Source organism: Leptonychotes weddellii, unplaced genomic scaffold (genome assembly GCF_054177405.1).
Source record: "Leptonychotes weddellii isolate Sample4059 unplaced genomic scaffold, ASM5417740v2 HiC_scaffold_626, whole genome shotgun sequence".
NCBI classification, from domain to species: Eukaryota; Metazoa; Chordata; class Mammalia; order Carnivora; family Phocidae; genus Leptonychotes; species Leptonychotes weddellii.
Genome location: NW_028031323.1, coordinates 1 through 4,200, shown reverse-complemented (window position 1 = coordinate 4,200; position 4,200 = coordinate 1). Strand labels below are relative to the sequence as shown.

The 4,200-nt window shown below is 36.6% G+C and overlaps 1 pseudogene; it reads right to left on the bottom strand.

Annotated features, from left to right (window-relative positions):
- Positions 1-616: 616 nt before the first annotated feature.
- Positions 617-1,736, bottom strand: LOC102731136 (proteasome subunit alpha type-1 pseudogene; annotated as a pseudogene).
- Between the last annotated feature and the right edge of the window lie 2,464 nt (positions 1,737-4,200).

Here is a 4,200-nt window from a genome sequence, read left to right as displayed (position 1 = left end):
GAAACACTGTGGCTTCTTGCAACATATATCAATTATGAACATGGACAATTTGGAGCAACCAAACATTTACCTGCTCACTTGGCCTTTTGTCATTGATCTGGTTGATGTCTTTCACATGCAAACTAAAGAAAAGCTTGAGAAAAAAGTTTTATTTACTCAGAGAAAGATAACTATGTGAATATCATATTAAATAATGTCAATATTTTCCTCCAAAATTTTCTCTGAAACTTGGCAGTTTTTCTTGGAAGCTTCTATGGTTATTTTAGATATGTGAAACATTTTCTAAGGGAAATAGAATGTTTACTTTCTTTCAATGTACTTAGTAGAATATATTCAGTCAATGGAGCATAGAAACCCTGTGTAAAGTCTCATATTTTTATTTAGAGAGGTATATGCTAAAATAGAAAGAGAGAATAAGTCAGGAAATCAAGAACTGCAAATAAAATGAAAGGATGGTGAATGTTTTTCCTCTGTCTCTGCTCCCAATGTTAGTGGAGGTAATAACTCAAAACAAACCACCAACAACAAAATGATGGTGATCAAACTATTTTTTTTAATGTACTGGGAGTTATGTGTGCTTGTCCTTTACATTCAAAATTAAAACTATTTTTTTTTTCAGGTGAAACAATTTTATTTCACAGTTGTCTTTAAAACCACAAAGACACTATGTTCATCATATAAAAACATCAGTACAGATACCTATACTTTCTAGAAAATGATCATATAGATGCTCTCAAAGAAAAATGCACACCATTATATGGTTTCAAACAAGTTGCTAGGGAAAAACACATCTGGACTGATTCCTACGTATAGATTATTATCATCAGTACATGTTCCTGCATTCTTACAGGTTTGATAATAAACATACAGACTGGCTTGTAACTTAATGTTCCATCGGTTCATCAGCCTTTTCTGCAGGTTCATCAGCAGGTTGAGCAGGCTGTGCCTTTCTCTGTGGTCTTTCTTCAAGACCTTCCAGGAATGGAGATACATCATCATCATCATAAATCGTAAACTCCAAGTCTTTACCAACAATTCCAATGGAAACATTCTTTGTAGTTAGGTCCTGTTCTGCAGGAAGTATCTCTGGTAAGGCACGCAGACCATGTTTAACCAGTTCATTCAAACTGCACTCCATAAACCCAGACATATGTCTCTCCAAGTAAGTACGAGCTGATTGAGAACAGGCTCCAATGGACATGGCTCTACAGTCAAAATAGTTGGCAGATGGACAGGTTTTGAAAATGTGAGGGCCGATATCATCATAACCAGCAATAAGCAGCCCAACACCATATGGTCTCCGGCCATATCGTTGTGTTGGTATCTGGATCTTGCTTCCAATTAGAGATACAAGATGAGACACAGGAAGAGGTCTGTCAAATACAAATCTGGAATCCAAACACTCTTGGTGCATAAAATTACATAACAGTCTAACATCAGCAGTAAGTCCCGCAATTGAGATACCAATATGGTTGTCAACATGGAGAATTTTTTTCTGATGAGCTGCAAGCTCTGAGTGTGCTCTCTTCAATTCAACCAACACTGCATGGGTTTCTGATTTCAGACCAGCTGTGGCTGAACCTTGCTTGACAGCTTCCATTGCGTACTCAATTTGATGAATCCTGCCCTGAGGGCTCCAAACAGTGACATCATTGTCATACTGGTTGCAAAACATGGTTCCGGCATGGATCTGCCTGCAGCCTCCTGCAGAAGTGGGGGTTCAGGAGGCTCAAAATTAAAACTATTTTTTATTTTGAATGAAAAAAATACCCTAATTTAATTTATTCCCGTATGTTATTTCATACATTTAATGAGCATTCTAGAGGAAGTGCATTAAAGAGTTATCTTAGTGATAGTATTTATCAAAGAAATGTTGAATAATATCTCCAATTTGAATGACATATGAACATAGAGAAAGTATGTAAAACTGTATGTGTAGTTCATATATCTCCATCCATATATTTTTATTTTTGGACACTGGTCTTCCAAAATGACAATATAATTCACATTTTACATGAACACTTGCCACATGCCTGGTACTAAAAATGGAATACATTCTTTTTCCTCCAGAAATTTACATGTTAGCCAGACAATGCAAAGATCATGAAAAAAAATAAATAGCAGAGTATCCATGCCCTCAACCTCCATTAGATTTTTATGTGGATATGTCAGAAGAACTGCATTCTAAATTTGGTGCAAGGAATCTGGTCAGAATTTTCTTGAGGTGGTCCAAAAGTCTTCAATTAATGTATCCCCTGTAGCCATCAGTTTTCTCAATGTGTATGACTCCCAAGAAAGCATCTCTGATATCCTGCCAAAAGAACCAAAGTAATTTCTATTTTTCCTCCAGCAAGTTTTCTGGTTTTATTAAATATAAAATAGTCCCCTTAATTTCCTAGTGCTATTGCAGACTTCATTTCCTTCTATTGAATTCTTTGCTTTGTAAGCTGTGACTTTTATGTACTATAGACTCAGATGCTCTCCACTGTTTCAGTCACTTTTGAGCAGCAAGTACTTAATTGGTGAATTAACTGTTTTTGACTCTAAGGACCATGTTTAGTATAACAGGGGAAGTATGCACATGAATTGTTTCTCTGTAGTTTAGAATAGTTGATTTTTCCCTAAATTCAATACCAGGAGTTTCCCAAGTTTCTAGGAAATGGAGCCAGATGCATGTATTCTTGAGAATATCACCCAAATTTGGGTGCTGAGGATACACAAACAGTGTTCATGAGAGATACTAAGAGGAAAGGATGCTGGCCTCCATGTTAGAAATATCAGTGATTTGAGAAATAGGCAGGTTTTTAAAGGAAATGATATCTGGGAAAGTGAACTGGCATGGAGAATTTTGTCCCCGACAACCATATCGAGTGGGAATGCAATGCGGAAGCTGTGATGCTGGGCAGCAAACTCTCCCAGGCAGATGATACCACTGCAATATGATCTTTTCTCCTGAGTTCCTGGGATCTGTGGAGTTGGAGGAAGGTATGAGAAGGACTAAAGAACAAATCACCTGAGGGGTTAGACACAAATTTTAAGTGTTTAAATACATATTTTGAGGTTTAAATACATAGTTTAAGTTTGTAACCGTCTGTGGGTATTTTTTGTCAATGGAAAAAAAAGGTAGTGGGTTTCCACACATAAAATGTCTGAAATAGGGCGCCTGGGTGGCTCAGTTGGTTAAGCGACTGCCTTCGGCTCAGGTCATGATCCCAGGGTCCTGGGATCAGGTCCCACATCGGGCTCCCTGCTCTGCGGGAGGCCTGCTTCTCCCTCTCCCACTCCCCCTGCTGGTGTTCCCTCTCTCGCTGTGTCTCTCTCTGTCAAATAAATAAATAAAACCTTTAAAAAAAATGTCTGAAATAAAAATTATAAGATGACTTTTCTTGCTGGAATCACAATATTAGTTTTACAGGGAATACTGTTTGACCATGCCTGTTTAGCTCTGGAGAAATTTTGTTTTATTGTGTAGCAAACAACAACAATAAAACAAAGAAACAAAAAATAATACATCATCAAATAAGAAGAATTAATGTAAATTAATATTTGAAGGCATTATTTTCTGCATATATGATTATCATTCTCAAAATTTAAAGAGAGACAAACCTATATTTGTTGAGATATAAAAATAACAAAGAGACAGAGAGAAGCTCATGCTTAGACATGAGAATACAATACTGTGCTAGACTGAAATTTTACTGACTCATGTTCATTAACCATACTTTCAGAGCTTTACCAATGCAGGAGTTCTACTGAAAGCATTTAAGTTTCCTTTGTTTGGAACTAACATTCATTTGAACAATCCAAATTTTAGGTTCCCTTTCACTGGCTCTAATCTTATCACATGAAGCAGAAAAACAGGGATCTAAAGGGGAAAACTAGTTTATCAGTACTGATACTTAATTATGCAATATTTTGGTTTTCTCAACTGAGAAAATGAGCTATGCACAGGAAATGAGATTTTCTGGGGGATATTAGAAATACAAATAGACCCACAGTTGGATGGCTCAACCATTGTAGAAAATTGTTTGATGCTATCTCCTAACCTTAAATATATACCTATTCTATGACCTGGGCATCCCACTCCTAGCATATACTCAAGAGAAATGAGTGCCCACAAAGAATATTAAAAAATATTCCCTTTGGCTTGGTTCAAAGTTCCAAACACCCATCTACAGAAGAATGGACAAACAGTAGTAC